General features: G+C 39.9%; 1 pseudogene; it reads left to right on the top strand.

The window, feature by feature from the left end:
* The first annotated feature begins 6,619 nt into the window (after window positions 1–6,619).
* On the top strand, window positions 6,620–7,121 carry LOC150060383 (immunoglobulin kappa variable 1-39 pseudogene; annotated as a pseudogene).
* Window positions 7,122–17,958: the final 10,837 nt, after the last annotated feature.

Below are 17,958 nucleotides of genomic sequence, written 5' to 3' on the forward strand. Positions count from 1 at the left end.
ATTTTCTTTCTTACTCAACATTTGTCCAAAATTCAGAATCATTGTCAGCATTGCTGAGAACATGTTACAACATGACAAAGCTAACTCAGATCTAGTGAATGTGAAGCTGCACTTCCTCAAGTTATCAGGAGATTCCTCTAAGGATTAGGAATATGTATTTAGGAGATGAGTATCACAGGTAGAACAATGATTTTTATTCCTCCACTTACCCATTTAATAGCATTCGTATTTAAAAAAGGCACACACACACACACACACACACGCACACGCACGAGCACGTGTGTGCACCACACAGGGTCAGTCGTGTTCTAAAACAAAGTAGCTGACCCAAGCTCTTAATAAGTAAGAGCTTTGTTTAAGTCACAGTTATAGATCCGCATTCCTAGGTGCAGTACCCTCATCTCCTGAATTCAGGAGAGGGAGCACCACTCTATCACAATGTGATGTGTTAAGAAAAAGAAAACTAGGTGCAAACTGAGGTGGCCAAGCCTTCATTTTAAAACCAGGGACTATTACAACAACTGACTCAGTCCATAAGACTAGCTTTAATCACTGACTCGTCACACCAAGAGCAGGACCTCCAATGACACAAACCCTACCTACAATGCACCTGCATGTTCAGCACAGGGCCATTGGACCATCAGCACCAGCCTCCTTCCTCACAGGTCCTCGGCTCTTCTCACTCTGCTGCCCCCACCTGGATATTTGCATACTGCTCCCTAGGGAGGACCTTCCTCTCTAAGTCTGAGATAAAGGCTCAGCTCTGAACTTGTCTTGACCAGTGAAGACTCTTCATTTCACTGCTAGAAATGAAGTCCTTCCCTCAGCTCCTGTGGCTGTTAATGCTCTGGATCCCTGGTAAGGACAAAGGGAGATGAGGAGTGAGAGTGGGTGGAATGATGAGCTCTCAGGAAACAGATGTGCCCTATCTGTGTTACATGTGTGGGTATTGTTATTCATGTTGGGGAAAGTGAGGCTGAGGTCTAGGAGAATGAGGAACTTTTCAACAAGAGCTTGACCCTTTGACTAAGGACTCTGCTTTATGCTTTGATAACTCTATTTTTAATATTTATTATTTTAATTCTGATTCAATCCACAAAATGTAATAGGGAAAATATAAAAACTTAATCAGTAAATATATCTATGTTTATATATAATCTTGCATTTCTGTCTTTTTATAATTTCATATTCCAGTGGAGATGTTGTGATGACCCAGAGTCCACTTTCCCTGGCTGTCACCCTGGGAGAGCCAGCCTCCATCTCCTGCAGGTCTAGTCAGAGCCTCCTAGATAGTGATGGGGATAACCTTCTGAACTGGTATCTGCAGAGGCCAGGCCAGTCTCCACAACTTCTGATCCACTTGTCTTCCAACCGATTTACTGGGTCCCAGATAGATTCAGTGGCAGTGGGTCAGGCACAGATTTCACACTGAAAATCAGCAGGGTGGAGGCTGAGGATGTTGGAGTTTATTACTGCATGCAAGATATAAATGATCCTCCCACAGTGATTCAGCCCTGTACTAAAACCTCCCTTCTGGCTGAGTGAGGTGCTGCGATGGGCTGCTGGTCTAGGGACACAGCAGAGCAGATTGTGTGAGTGCACTTTGGAGACTCAGACAATGGTCAATGTGAGACTGACTGACTAAAGAAGAATATGTGACAACATACAATCTCACAAGAACAAGAGAATAATTATGGCAGTACAAAGACCAGGGGACTTCAGATAGAACATGAGGAATTCATTGAAAATATACTTTGTGTCTAAAACAGCATCATGGCCAAACCATAATATAAAAATCAAATATCTACCATGATTCTACTTCCTTTGTAACAAAAATTATAATATTTCCATCAAGCATATGGTCTTGCCCCAAACCCATACCACATGCTATGTGTTCTGCTCAGAGCGGGGAAGTCCAGTTATGCATTGTCTAGCATCTGTTCTATATGTTCCTTAAATCTTGCCTGACCATCAAGACAATGGAATTTTTCTACTGTCATGTCATTTGGATCTGTAGTTCTCTCTGCTTTGTTCATATGAGGTGATGGTCTAGGTCTGGATTTTTGTTATTCAGTAACAGTTCCATAAAATAGGAGCTCAGAACTTGGTTGGCACTGTTAAATGACTTTAGTGACTTTGGATATGTGCAGTCAACTCCAGACATCAGGTGCTCTGTAAATAATTCCTATTAAACTATATTTGTATCAGACACATTTTGGACTGTCCCCATCACCTCACTTTGTAGGCACAAAATTCTGTGTATTTCCCTCCAAAATTAATACAACTTGCCTAAAAATATGTATCGTAATGTAGCTAGAAATGTCTTTAGAAGGAGAGCCAATTTGTGTCTCATATCTGCACTTAAGGAAAAAAAGACACCTTATAATGTATTTATAAGTGTGTCTCACAGAAGGACTGAGGCATGGAGGTCAGGACTAGAAAAATGAATGCTTGTCAGGCACTGGTAACTCTCACCTGTAATACTAGCTACTCAGGAGGCTGAGATCTGAGGCTTGTGGCTCACGGCTTGAAAGTCCGTGAGACTCTTTTTTTTTGCCAGTCCTGGGCTTGAGCTCAGGGCCTGAGCACTGTCCTTGGACTTTCTCAAGGCTAGAGCTCTACCACTTGGGCCTCAGCACCACTTCCGGCTTTTTTCTATGTACGTGGTACCAAGGAATCGAACCCGGGTCTTCATGCATGCTAGGCAAGCACTTTAACCACTAGGCCAAACTCCCGGACCCCGTGAGACTCTTAACTCCAATTAACCTCCAGAAAAGCAGAAGTGGAGCTGTGGCTCAAGTGGTAGAGAGTTAGCTAGCCTTTAGCAGAAGAGCTCAGTCACTGGCCCAGACCCAGAGTTCAAGCCCTCAGAGTGATCAGTGAATCAAAGTCTGAAAGTAAAGTGGAAAGCATACAACAAATGAGAAAAGTAAATTGTTCTCTGTGCAATTACTTTAGTGTAAACAGATTAATCTTCCCAATGAAATACATCGCACAACAGGCTTAAAACTTGAGCAAGGCTACTTTGGTTTACTACAATAGGTCTTTATGCCAAAGAACAGGTATCACTTTCTATGTAAAGATAAATTACAACAGTCTATGAAACTAGTAAAGAAACTATGAAGGGTTACACTCTTTTCAGAAATAATATACTTGCATCGAAAGCTGTTACAATATATAAAGAACATTATCTGTTAGTCAAAACCTCAATTCACTGAGATGATTTTTTACTAATGTGAAACAGAACTTTCTCATAAAAATGTGATAATCATGAGCATATATGAACCTAACAGCAGAGGTCTAAAACATGAGCAGAAGAGAGGAATAGTTAACAAAACCACAATAATAAGAAATCTCACTATTCGACTTCCAACAGTAAGTAGAACAAGTGGAAGCCTGTAATGAAAAGGATGTATTTTTTAATTCAGATTTTTATTTTTTGATCAAGCATGGAGCTTGAACTCTGGGCCTGGGCATTGTCCCTGAGCTCTCCATTTCAAGGCTACCACCCCAAGCCTTGAGCTACAGCCCTGCTTTCCATTTTCTAGTGATTAATAGAAAATAAGAGTTTCACTTGATAGTGTCCAGACTGCCTTTTAACCTCCATCCTCAGCTCTCAGTCTCCTGAATAACAAAGAATACTAGTGTGAGCCACAGCACCCAGCTTTATTCAAATTTGTATACTGAAAAAACGTACATGTATAGAGCATTCCAGAGTAAATGCAGAACACACTTTTTCCTTTTCTGGCAAGTACACATGGAACATTCTCTGTGATAAGCCACATCAGATCTTGGTAAATATAATGAGAGGAAATGAAGTAGAAGAAAATTGCAAATCAATGTTGGAATGAAAACTGAAAAGCTCACAAAACTGAGGACAAAAACCTCTCACATTTATTTTCAAAATTTGACAAAGAAGAAACCAAAAATCCTATCACAAAATATTATGACAAATGAAAATGCACACAACACATGAACTTACTAAATGTAGCAAAAGCTATAGTAGGAACAGAGTTCATAGTTTTGAATGTCTACATAAGCAAAGAACAAGTTTTGGAGCAGATTTTGGTCTTGGAACAATGAGGCATCTCTTATATCTTTAGAACAAGAGACTATGGCTTCAACCCCAGCCCTCCATTACACCCAACAATGTTAGGACTTTTCTTTTCTTTTTCTTTTTCTTTTTTCTGTGGGTCATGGTGCTTGAACTCGGCCTTGGTGCTGTCCCTGAGCTCTTTAGCTCAAGGCTACTGCCCTACCCTTGAGCCAAGTCCCATTTCCCATTTTCTAGAGGTTAATTGCAGATAAGAGTCGAGGTTCTTTTGCGCCTGGGCTGGCTTTGAACCTTGATCCTCAGATCCCAGCCTCCTGAGTAGCTAGGATTACAGGCATGAGCCACTGTGCCCAACTCTTAAGGAAGATTTTCCAAAAACACATTATTGTCCATCTCCCGTAGATCACACTATCCAGCCCTTAACTGTCTTGTGACTATTGTCTTTTCCTAAATTGAATATTGATTAATAGTTTGTTTTTTATCCCACAACTAGATGTCTGAATTACTGAGAGGAAGCACCATTTGCTGATTCCTACAGAATCCTTCCTGGTAAGTAAGAAAACAGATCCAGCTTCTTAAGTAAGTAGAAAGATCCATTGTCAAGAGTTGCTGAGAATCAGTCTCTAAAATTCTGTGAGATTCAATGCCACAGAAAATCCATTAGATGTCAAGCAAACCACCCTGTCAGTAAATGAGCTGTCTATGTAGAAACAGTAGAGATTGATGGGGTGCTATTACCAACAAGGAGTCCATAGGCTTGATGAGAATTCTGGAAGAACCAGGCACACTTGGGATGCACAGGTGACTTGCTGACCTTTGTGGAAAACCACTCTGTGCTAGGTGCTGAGACTGGAAACCTAGCCTTGCCTCTATCCCTGCTTCCTCTGTGTCCACACAGTTCATCTCCTAAGGACTGAAGTGTGTCTTCCAATTTGGTATGTAGAAATCCTGCACCAAATCAGGGCATACTTGGAGAAAGAGCTATAAGAAGAGAATGAAGTGTACCTTACATCATTCTTAAGGAAGAACTTAGGTCATGTCCACACTGGATGTGTATTTAATAGTTATTTTTCCCTGGACAGGAGAATGTCTGCATGTTTGGCTCACTGATTAGAATCTTATCACCCATATGAAATATTAAATCAGTATGAGCATTTTGAGATGTCCATATTCTCTCTCTTAGGTACCAAAGACTTCTGTTGGATGTGCAGGGGTTTTGGCCTTTCACTACAGAGCCAATAAACATGTGTGCTGCCTTAGGTGTTAAAAGACTCTAGGAGAGGAGCTGTTTCCAGTGAGTTCTGGACCCAAAGCTTCTTTGAACTTGAGATGAAGATCCACTATTTCTCCAGGGTTCCTTCTTCACTTTCTCCAGGTCTATTTATGCCATTGTGTATGCTCAGAAACAGGAAGAATGAATGCTCCAGCAGCAGAAGCACAGGGGTGTGTTCTGGGCCTCATGCTACTGAGGAGTGTTGAGTGGAAATGGTTCTGTGGGATTGTGTAAGGAGCACTTATTTTAGCACCCCGTCAATGTGTAAAAATGTAATATCATATTACACAAGGGAGAAAAATTACATGTTCATATGTTCAAAGTAGGAATACTTAGGTTATTAACAAGCTGCAGTTCTCCCATCCCGCGGGTTCAGTTATTCGTCAGGCTCGAGGAGGCACCTCCTAAGAGAAGAAAACCAATGGGGGAAAGAGAGGAAGGAGACCAGGCGCATAAAGACAGAGACAATCTGAGTCGCGTCAAGATCTCATTTATTGAAAGCAGAGCAGGGTTTATATTCCCTGAAAATAGGAGGAAGGGGCAGGGTGGAAGGGTCCAGGGTTGGGTCACACTGCCCTTTTGGCCGTTGTGCTAATCTCGAAAGCGCATCTTGTGGTCCTTCCAGGAAATCCTTTGAGTAATGGTTTCTGCCAGGTGCTGTTTACTCAGGACTGAGTTATTGCTCAAGGCTACAGGATGTTGAATTGCTCCATTTCATGACCTCAGTCTCCAACACTGTAGCCTCATCAGAAGTTCTTCATTACCAGAAGCACATTATGACTATACCCATTATCATCGATTCATTTCAATGTTTTATAATAATCTGACAAACACATACTTAGGAAGAAGAGTTACTATAGACCTTTTATTTTTTTAACTGGAAATTCTCAGATGCTTATACATTTGTTTAAGGAAGACTGAAGCTTGAAATTCTGGAAACCATAAAGATGTAGATCTATATTTTTTGTAGCCAAGCTATAATGTCAGTGCCTAGAAAAATAGAAATAAGTCAAAGTGAGGTTTATTTTCATCCAGTCTTCATGTTTTATATAGAAACTTTTCTCCCTTTAATTCCTCTCTCTTCTAAGAGTCATTAACATAGAATGAAAAGTTAAGAAAATCAGAGTGAAAATTGAAGACAGCAAAAGTTTGTTCTACTCACCAGACAGACCACACAGGCTAGCCCATGGTGGTTGATTTACATGTGCCCAAAGCACAGCCCACAGCCCTCAGACTTCATAATAGACTGCTCAGTCCCTGTGGTGGAGTCAGTCCAGCAGTCAGCACACAGCATGGACATGAAGACCCCTGCTCAGTTTCTGGGGCTCCTGCTGCTCTGGATCCCAGGTAAGAAAGAACCATGCTGAGGAATAACACAGATCAATGTTATTCGTGATGTTTAACTTGTCACAGAAATCTTCTTAAGAGGTTGATTGATAGTGTGGATGTTCGCTTTTATGTTTCTACACAGGGGTCAGGTATGATATCCATATGACCCAGTCTCCATCTGCCCTGGCTGCATCCCTCGGAGGCAGAGTCACCATCACTTGCAGGGCCAATGAGGACATTGGATATGCTTTAGCCTGGCACCAGCAACATCCAGGGAGAGCTCCTAAACTCCTCATCTATAGTGCAGATAATTTGGAAGATGGAGTCCCAACCAGATTCAGTGACAGTGGATCTGAAACAGACTTCACTCTCACCATCAGCAGCCTGCAGCCTGAAGATGCTGCCACTTATTACTGTCAACAGGGTTATGATGATCCTCCCACAGTGATACAAGTCATAACATAAACCACAAGGGAAGCAGAAGTGAGAGGTTACTCCTCATGCTTCTACTTACAGGTTCTGTCCTAGAATCCCAGGACAGCTATCTTCTATGGTTCAGACTTGGGAGTGAGTGTCCTGGGCTGAAAGTTGGAATATTAAAATTAGAGTCAAGACTACAAACATTGAAATATACTGTATTTATTCTTGTCTTTTAACCTCTAACCGATATTCACACTGTGCACAGAGATACATCTAAGTTATTAAGTCTAAATTTTGTTTTCTGATTTCAAAATACTTTATGCATAAATTCCATCAACAATTAAAGACATTTTGCTACTTCATCCTTCTTGTACATGCCTTTTGTGTTTTTTTTATTTTTAATTTTTTTCATATATTTTTATTGTAATTAATAGGATTACATGATATTTGCCAGATAGATGGTGCATTAATTCCCATACATTGATACACTTTCACATGCCTTGGTTCCCATTTCTCTCCCCCCATCCCCACCCCTCATCTTGTTTTCCCCCCTTCCCTATCCAATTTCAAATAACCAAATACAAATATATCCAATATATCAGTTAACAAAGTGAGATACTGTAACAATTTGAGATAACCAAGGGACAGCAAAAGAGTTGAGAGATAACATAGTACATTAAGGACAACAATCATTCATTATATGGCTTGTGTATCTATATCCTAGAGATCCTTTCATTTAGCGTCCTACTATATGGCTTTTTGTTTTTTTTATTGTAATTAGTAAAAGAGTTACATGATATTTGCCAGATAGAAGGTGCATTAATTCACATACATTGATACCCTTTCACATGTCTTGGTGCCAGTTTCCCTCCCCCCCCCCAAACCCCCCACCCGTCTTGGTTTTCCCCCCTTCCCTATCAACTTTCAAATATCCCAATACAAATAAATTCAATATATCAGATAACAAAGTGAGATACTATACCAATATGAGATAACCAAGGGACAGCAAAGGAGATGAGAGACAACATAGTACATTAAGGACAACAATCATTCATTATATGGCTTTTGTTTCACTATCCTGGAGGTCCTTTCAATTAGCTTCACATTATATGGCCTTATATATCAAGATTTTGCTATATTGCAAATCTCTGCTAGTAGAGCCCAAGGTTTCTACTGATTATGATGAATGAGGGAAACCATTGAGCCTAAGTTCCTTTGAGTCTGGCTTACTTCACTTAATATGATTTTTTCTAAGTCTTTCCATTTCCTAACAAATGGGGCGATGTCATTCTTTCTGACAGCAGCATAGAATTACATTGTGTACAAATACCACAACTTATTGATCCACTCATCAACTGAGGGACATTTAGGTTGGTTCCATATCTTTGCTATGGTGAATAGTGCTGCAATGAACATAGTTGTGCTAGTGGATTTAGTATGTCCTTGTTTCTGGGTGGTTGGGTAAATGCCAAGTAGTGGAATTGCTGGGTCATAGGGGAGTTCTATGTTTAGCCTTTTGAGGCACTGCCACACTGCTTTCCATAGTGGTTGAACGAGTTTGCACTCCCACCAACAGTGTAGTAGTAATCCCTCCTGGCCACATCCCCTCCAGCATCTGTTGTCATTTGTTTTCCTGATCCTGGCCATTCTAGCTGGAGTGAGGTGGAATCTTAGAGTTGTTTTGATTTGCATTTCTTTTATGACCAGAGATGTTGAGCATTTCTTCATGTGTCTATAGGCCATTTTGGTTTCTTCTTCAGAGAAGACTCTCTTTAAGTCTTTGGACCATTTTTTAATGGGATGGTTGTTACTTTGGAGGTTAGTTTTGGAGTGATTCAATTTTTTGAGTTGTTGATATATTTTAGATATGAGGCCTTTGTCCGTTGTTTGATTGGTGAAGATCTTCTCCCACTCTGTAGGCTTCCTGAAAGTTTACTAGCTATGTCCTTTGCCATACAAAAGCTCTGCAGTTTAATGCAGTCCCACTTATCCAGCCTTTCTCTGATTTGTTGTGATTCTTGGTCCTTATTAAGAAAGTTTCAACCTGTGCCAAGGAGGCCTAGTGTATCTCCTATTTCTTCCTGTAGAGTTTTCAGTGTGTCAGCTTTTACCTCCAGGTCTTTGATCCATTTGGAGTTAATTCTAGTGCAAGGTGACAAAGAAGGATCCAGCTTTAGTCTTCTGCAGGTGCTTAACCAGTTCTGCCAGCATAACTTGTTGAAGAGGCTGTCTTTCTTCCATTCTATTTTTTTGGCTCCCTTGTCAAAGATTAGGTGGCCATAGGTCTGTGGTTTAATATCTGGGTCCTCAGTTCTATTCCATTGGTCTTCAGGCCTGTTCCTGTGCCAGTACCAAGGTGTTTTGAGAATTATAACTCTGTAATAGAGTCTAAAGTTTGGAATTGAAATTCCTCCAGCTCTGTTCTTTCTGCTAAGAAGTGTTTTTGCTATACGGGGTCTTTTATTATTCCATATGAAATTTTGGATTGCCTCTTCTATTTCTTTAAAGAATGACATTGGGATATTGATGGGTATTGCGTTGAATTTGTAGATAGTCCTTGGCAAGATTGTCATTTTCACAATGTTGATTCTTCTAATCCAGGAGCATGGGAGGTTTTTCCATTTCCTTAGTTCTGCTTTAATTTCCTTTTTTAGGGTTTTACAGTTTTCGTCAAAAAGGTCCTTTACATTCTTAGTTAAGCTAATTCCTAGGTACTTTATTTTCTTTGAGGCTATTGTGAAAGGAGTTTCTTTCCTGATTATTGCCTCATTCCTCTCACTGTTGGCATAAAGGAAGGCAGTTGATTTTTGATGGTTGATTTTATAGCCTGCTACACTTCCAAAGCTTTGAATCAGCTCAAGGAGCTTGGGAGTAGAGTCTATAGGATTCTTTAAATACAAAATCATGTCATGTCCAAAGAGGGATAGTTTTATTTCCTCTTTCCCTACTTGGATCCCCTTTATGCTTGCTTCTTGCCTTATTGCACTGGCTAGGAATAATAGTACTATGTTAAAGAGGAGTGGAGAGAGTGGGCATCCTTGTCTCATTCCTGAATTTAGAGGGAATGGCTTTAGGTTTTCACCATTAAGTGTAATACTAGCAGTAGGTTTCTCATACACAGCCTTTATTACATTGAGGAATGTTCCATGGATTCCTAGTTTCTCCAGAGCTTTTAACATAAAGGGGTGTTCGATCTTGTCAAATGCCTTTTCTGCGTCTATTGAGACAATCATGTGATTTTTGTCCTTGCTCCTGTTGATGTGTTGAATTATATTAATTGATTTGCGTATGTTGAACCAGCTTTGCTTCCCTGTGATGAATTCAGTTTGATCATAGTGTATAATTTTTTGATGAGTTGTTGTAGACGGTTGGCCAGTATTTTGTTGAGAAGTTTTGCATCGATGTTCATCAAAGATATAGGTCTATAGTTCTCTTTTTTTGATGAATCTCTGTCTGGTTTGGGGATGAGGGTTATACTGGCTTCATAGAATGAGTTTGGTAAGGAACCTTCATTTTCAATTTCATTGAAGAGCTTGAGGAGTATTGGTGTGAGCTCTGCTTTGAAGACCTTATAGAATTCAGCTGTGAATCCATCTGGCCCTGGGCTTTACTTAGGTGGAAGTTCTCTAATTGCCATTTCTATTTCAGAGCTTGAAATAGGCCTGTTGAGTTGGGTTAGTTCTTCTTGGTTCAGTGTGGGTATGTTAATATTGGCTAGGAATTCATCCATTTCATCTAGATTCTCAAATTTGTTGGCATAAAGGTTTGAGAAGTAGTCCCTCATGATATTCTGGATCTTGGTAATTTCTGTCGTGATATTACCATTTTCATCTGCGATTTTGTTTATTTCGATATGCTCTCTTCTTTTTTTGGTAAGATTTGCTAAGGGCTTGTCAATTTTGTTAATTCTTTCAAAGAACCAACTCCTTGTTTTGTTGATTCTTTCTATAGTTTTTTTGGATTCCAAATCATTTAATTCTGCTTTGATTTTAATTATTTGCTTTCTTCTACTGGGATTAAGGTTGGTTTGTTGCTCTTTTTCCAGGAGCTTAAGGTGAGACATTAACTTGTTGGTTTGCAATTTTTCCAACTTGTTGTTGTAGGCACTCAGCACTATAAATTTTCCTCTGAGTACTGCCTTTGCTGTGTCCCAAAGGAGTTGGTATTTTGTGTGCTCCTTACTGTTAAATTTCATAAAGTGTTGGATTTCTGTTCTGATCTCTTCGATGATCCATTGGTGATTCAACAATGTGTTGTTCAGTCTCCATGAGTTACAGGGTTTTCGTTGGTGGAGATGTGTGTTCAGTTCCAGTTTGATGCCTTTGTGGTCTGAGAGTGTGCATGGAATAATTTCTGTGTTTCTGAATCTGTCCAGGTTAGTTTTATGGCCTAAGATGTGATCTATTTTTGAAAATGTTCCATGTGCTGCTGAGAAAAATGTATATTGTGTTGTTGCTGGGTGGAATATTCTGCAGATGTCTGTTAGATCTAGTTGGTCTATATAGTTGTTCAGTTCTAAGGTTTCTCTGTTGAGTTTTTGCCTTGTTGATCTGTCCATAGATCAAAGTGGTGTGTTAAAGTCATTGACAATCACTGTATTTCGATCTATGTATGGTTTCAGTGTCAGTAAAGTTTGCTTGATGAAGTTAGGAGCTCCGGGATTGGGTGTGTAAATATTTAGGATCGTTATGTCTTCCTGGAGGAAAGATCCCTTTAGTAGTATGTAGTAACCTTCTTTGTCTTTTCTTACTAATTTTGGTTTGAAGTCTATTTTATCTGATATGAGGATGGCAACTCCAGCCTGTTTATGGGGGCCGTTAGCTTGATAGAGTTTATTCCAACCTCTCACTTTCAAAAGATGCTTGTTTTTTTGGGCAAGATATGTCTCTTGAAGACAGCAGAACGATGGCTCTTGCTTTTTGATCCAACTAGACAGCCTATGCCGTTTAATTGGAGAGTTGAGTCCATTGATATTGAGAGTTAGGATTGAGAGATATTTATTAGGTCCTACCATTTTTAAAAGCTTTTATTTGGGCCTGTGTCTTGACAGTTCTTGTGGTCCTTAGGTGGTATGCTGTTTAGGTGCCATTTCTTTCCCTATATTGCCTTTATTTTGGTTTTCTATGTATAGAACATCTTTCAGAATTCTCTGTAGTGTTGGTTTTGTGCTGGTTTCTGCAGCCTTTGGGCTCCCAGCCTAGTGCCCTCCACTGCCGCTGCTTTACATGAATTAGAGCCGGTGCCCGCCCCCGCTTTCCCCGCGTGGAGCCGGCGCCCGCTCAAGCCGCTTTTCGTGGCTTGGTCCGGCACCAGCTGCCGCTTATCGCAACTTTCCGTGGCTTTGGGCGAGAGGTGGGGGAGGGGTCCTCGCGTTCCGAATTCTTTGAGAAAGTTGGATGTGAGCTTTATCTGGATTTCTTTTCCGGGTTGAGTCCTTCTCCGTTGCTTTTTGATTTTGTTGTTGTGGATTTCTTTAGATAGTTGGCTCGTGGGACTCCCTGGTTCTCTCTTTTTGTCAGAGAAAGCTAGGCAGAGTCCCTATTGTCTCGGTGCCATCTTCCTTCTCCTATATGGCTTTTTGCACCAAGGTTTTGCTCTATTGCAAATCTCTGCTAGGAGAGCCCAAGGTTTCTACTGATTATGTCAAATGAGGGAAACCATTGAGCCTAAGTGCCTTTGAGTCTGGCTTACTTCACTTAATATGATTTTTTCTAAAATTTTAGGTACAAATGGTGAGAGTGAACATTGTATTCCTTAATACAACTTGAGTGATAAAATGTTAAATACTCATTGTGAATTTGGCCTACTGATAGAGTGTTTGCCTGGAATGCACAAAACCCTGGGTTCGATTCCTCTGTACCACATACATAAAAAAAATCGAGAAGTGGTGCTCAGGCTCAAGTGCTAGAGCTTTAGCCTTGAGAAAGTCCAAGAACAGTGCTTAGGCTCTCAGCTCAATCCCAGGACTGGCAAAAATTTTATTGACTTTATAGGCAATAAAGGCAATTGAAAACATATTTTTATTCAGGATATTATAAGAATAGTAGTAAATGATAAATGATAGCTTTCAAGTAAGATGTTTGGTTGTATTGGGGTTGTTTGGTTCTATTGGTGTTTGAACTCAGGGTTTCCTGCTTATTAGGCTCTAGAAATTAAATCATCCCATAATTCTTTTTTTTACTTTAGATTCGTTCTCTGATGAGGTCTTGTGATTTTACCTAGCTTGGTTTTCTACTCCAATACTTCTAATATCACCAGCTGCATAGCTGCAGAAACATGCACCACCTACTTCAACGTGATATTTGAGCTAGAGTTTCCCTGCCATCCAAGTGGCAGATGTGAATCCAAACCTAAAATCTGTACTTCCAGTTTAATTGGGATTAGAGGCATGAGTAACCATGTCCAGCACTCAAATGAAAAATGTTTATGAACTTTAGTACTACTAAACATAATGAAGTGATCATTTAAAACTCAGAATAATGGGTATAAGAAAATACAGTGAATACTACAACTGTATGCCTATTCCACATACATTATTATGGACAAAAGGAAATAAATAATTGACACAATGTACTTTTCCTTCACTGTGAAAGAAGGATGATTCCTGTGAACTGATAAGGAGTGATTCAATGATATAGTTAAAAAGTTGAAGAGTTATTTATAATGTATTATAGATCATATAAAAATGAAGGAAGGTGTAGGAACAATATGGCAGACAGCCTCACTCATCTGCAAGACCCGTCAACTCGAGAATGCTCAGCTTGTTGCTGCACTGATTGCCCAGATAGCAAAACTGATGTTTTGATACCTTCCTTACCCAGTGAAGAATCCACAGCTGCATTGCAGGCTGCTAGTTTGTATAAGCTGGAAGATGACAACCACAAAGCTGCTATCTGTCAGGAAGACATTGTTTATCTTGGAGACTTGCTTCTGGAAAAGATTCAGAGTGCATTGGCTGACATTGCTCTGTCTCAGCTTAAGATAAGAAGTGGGGCCCACACCCAGCCTTTCCCAACAACTAGCACCATCACAATGTGGACTGAAAAAATCACCGGGCCCTGCTATTAGAATTCTGCAGCACATAGACCAACATCACCACACTAACTTCTCATGTGTGTTGCCATTGAGTTATTTTTAATTGACTCATCATTGTTGATAAACAAGCTCATCAAATCATGATGGAATCTGCTTTAAGCCATCATTGTGTCATCTCTTTGCATTTACCCCCTCTGGATGATGATACTAAGGCAACTGTGCATTTGTGTTCATAATATGGAGAAATAAACATATAATAAAGTTGAAAAAAGATGATGGAAAAATGACTTCACATTCCAATATAAGAGAAAAAAAATAGTAAGCTAAATTAAATTAAAGCACACACAGAGTGAGTATGATATGCAATAGATTGTGTCCATCAATGTGACAGCAGGATTTGGGATGTAATTTTTCTTTTAGCATGACTTCTATTATTTTGCTAATTCTCATTTGGGAGGCAATTGCCACCTTATACATATTCAAATTACACAGATGAGGAGAATGATAATGGAAGATGAAATTATGGTCCTTTAAGAGATAAAGGATCCACTCCTGGGCATTTACCCAAATGCCAATAAACAAGGACATACTAAAGCTACTACCACAACCATGTTCATTGTAGCGTTATTTACCATACCAAAGATAGGGAACCAATCCAGATGCCCCTCACAAAATGTTTGGATCAAGAAGATGTGGTACTCATACACAAGTGAATTCCATTCTGTCATCCGAAAGAATGACATTGTCCCATTTGTAAGGAAATGGAAAGGCTTGGAAAAAATCATTTTAAATAAAGTAAGCCATATTCAATGCAACATATGCTTCAGGTTTTCTCTCATTTGTAACAATTCTCCTAGGAGACAATCATAACAGCCCCAAAACTAGGTACATAAGGCCATATAGAATGAGACTAAGGAAAATGAACTCTAGGATATGGAAATAAAAAGTTTATGTTTGTGATCATTGTTCTTAAGGTACTATGTGAAGTTATTTCTTTTCTCTTTTTTCTCCCTTATGTTTTATCTCATGTTTTTGCTGTATCTGACTTTGGTATCTGGTATATTATATATATATATATACATTTATTTGTTTATTTGAAATAGGGAAAACAAGAGGATCGGGAGAGGATGGGGGAGGAAACGTGGGAAGGTGTATCAATGTTCAGAAAGCAATATATCCACTATCTGACATGCAACTGTAACCCCCTGTACGTTACACCCCCAAATAAACAGCTGATAAGATGTGGAACCCAACCAAATGCCCCTCAATAGAAAATGGATCAAGAAAATGCAGTATATATACATCATGGAATTTTATGCTGCCATCAGATAGAATGACATCATTGCTATATTTGTAAGGAAATAGAAAGACTAAAAAAATCATGTTGAAGAAAGTAAGCCAGAACCAAACAAACATAGTCTTCATAGTTTCCCTCATTTGTAATAATTAGTATATGTCTAGGATTTAGCCTAGTAGAAGATCACAATAGCTCGATAGCTATGAGCATATGATCTTATAAGGTGATGCTTGAATTGGTGTTCTAGGTCAAGAGTTAGGGTTGTACCGAGCTGAATGGCTGAGGGACAACATTCAGACCTAGACTTCAAGTCCTACAACTGACAAAAACAAAACAAAACAAAAAGATGATGCTAAGCAAAATGAACTCCCAGATATGGAAATAAGAGGCTTTTCTTTGTGGTTTCTGTTATTGTTTTTTTTAATGTACTATGTGAAATTATTCCTTTTTAATTTGTTCCCCTCCTATGGTTTAATCCTCTGCTGTCACTGTATCTAATTTTGTTACCTGGTGAATTTTATATATGTTTACTTGAATCAGGGAAGTGAAGGCAGACAGCAAAATGGTGTGAAAAATCACAAAGGACAAAACAATATAACAGTGATAATAACAAGGTAATATGTTGGAAATGAACGCTACAACATGGAGGGGGATCTGAGGGGAGGGAAATTGGGAGAAAAATGCAGGAAGGGGTAACTATGATTGACAAGAAATATACTCACTACACTGCTTACATAACTAACCCTTCTGTACATCATTCTGAGAGTAAAATTAAATTATAAAAAGAATTCTGAGTTCATGACCCTATACCTCAAAATTAGATGAAGAGAAATTGCTATGTGTAGACATATTCTGGTGTACGCTGAAGCCTTTTAAACCTCAGGAAATGACAGGGAGGGTTCTGAACCCAGGGGAATACAATGGTCTCAAAAATAATAATTCAGAAACAAGGAAGAAGCTAAAACAGAAGAAATGTTGTTTCTTCAGTTTTTGTGATGGTTTAGGAAAACGCAAACTATTGTGGCCTATGTCAGGAATTTGCCACAATAATAACAGCATCTGTTATGGTTTGTGAGGGCAAAAACATGCATCTAAGGAACTTGATACAGAAGTTCATGGTTTGTCTGAATTATAGAACTGAGCAAAACTGTATTCACTGCACATTTCATATTTCTGCTTTCTACATTATATGTAGTTTATCTTAAGCAAAATCAAACTACTAGACCTAAACTTTTAAGTAAATATCTAGAAAATAAAGAAAGCTGTCTCAGTATTTATGGAAACTCATCCTTCTCAAACAACAGTGTACTGTGTACCTGGGAAGGTGTGGAAGAATTAGGAGCAGGCCAAGAGCAGGAGGAATCATGAAGGCATGTTCCTCTGTAGGACACACTCATTAGATCTCTGTTGCTCTTCTTGATCACAGTGAATGTCATGGCTCTCAGAAGAGGCCCCACCCTCCTCGTGTATCTTTCCACCTCACCTGCCAGTGTGTCTCTCCATTGCACCCACCAGGTCATTTGCCCATTGCTCCCAGGGGAGGAGCTTCCCTGCAAGTCCCACATAAGAGCTCAGCTCTCAGCTTGCCTGCACCAAGCAGGACTGCTTCCTCTCAAAATGAGGTGCCCTGCTCAGCTCCTGGGGCTGCTCATGCTCTGGATCCCAGGTAAGAAAGAGCACAGTGGAGCTGGGGAAGGAGTCAGGGAGGCTGAGCTCTGTGTCCACTGCTCACCATGTGTGCTGTGTCCACATGTGAGATGGGCAGATCTGCCTTCCTGGTTGCACATGGGATAATATGGATCTGTGTGAGTGAGGAAGATTCCAGTGGGAGCAAAGACTTTGCTCTGCCTAGGACTTGATAACAAGAAGGGGTAGCAAATTTTAGATCCCCTTTGTATCTTACAACTGTGTGTATGTGTGTGTGCATGTGTGTGTGTGCATGTGTGTGTGTGCATGTGTGTGTGTGTGTGTGCGCGCGCACGCATGCGCACCCATGGTCACATATGGCCACACTTAAAGAATATTATGTTGCATAAAACTAAACCATAACAATTTTATAGCATAATACAAGAATATCTTTATGAAAATGAATCCTGATGTTGTAATCAATCTTTTCCACTTCCCTCACATGTTTAGGGTTAAGGGGGGATGCTATATTGACACAGACTCCATTCTCTCTGGCTATCTCCCTGGGAGAGCCTGCCTCCATCTCCTGCAGGTCTAGTCAGAGCCTCCTGCATAGTGAAGGAAACACCCATTTGTATTTGTTCCTGCAGAAACCAGGCCAGTCTACACAACCCCTGATGTATTTGGTTTCCAATCTGTATTCTAGGGTCCCAGGCAGATTCAGTGGCAGTGGGTCAGGCACAGATTTCCCACTGAAAATCAGCAGGGTGGAGGCTGAGGATATTGGAGTTTACTACTGCTTTCAAGATACACATGTTCCTCCCACAGTTATATAGCTCTAAACAGAAACCTCCCTGCTTGGGATGGCACAGCTGTCTAATATTATTTGTTTGTGGAGCAGTACAACAGTTTTTCTTGGTGATT

This window comes from Megascapheus bottae, chromosome 7 (assembly GCF_031878675.1).
Source record: "Megascapheus bottae isolate mThoBot1 chromosome 7, mThoBot2.hap1, whole genome shotgun sequence".
NCBI lineage: Eukaryota > Metazoa > Chordata > Mammalia > Rodentia > Geomyidae > Megascapheus > Megascapheus bottae.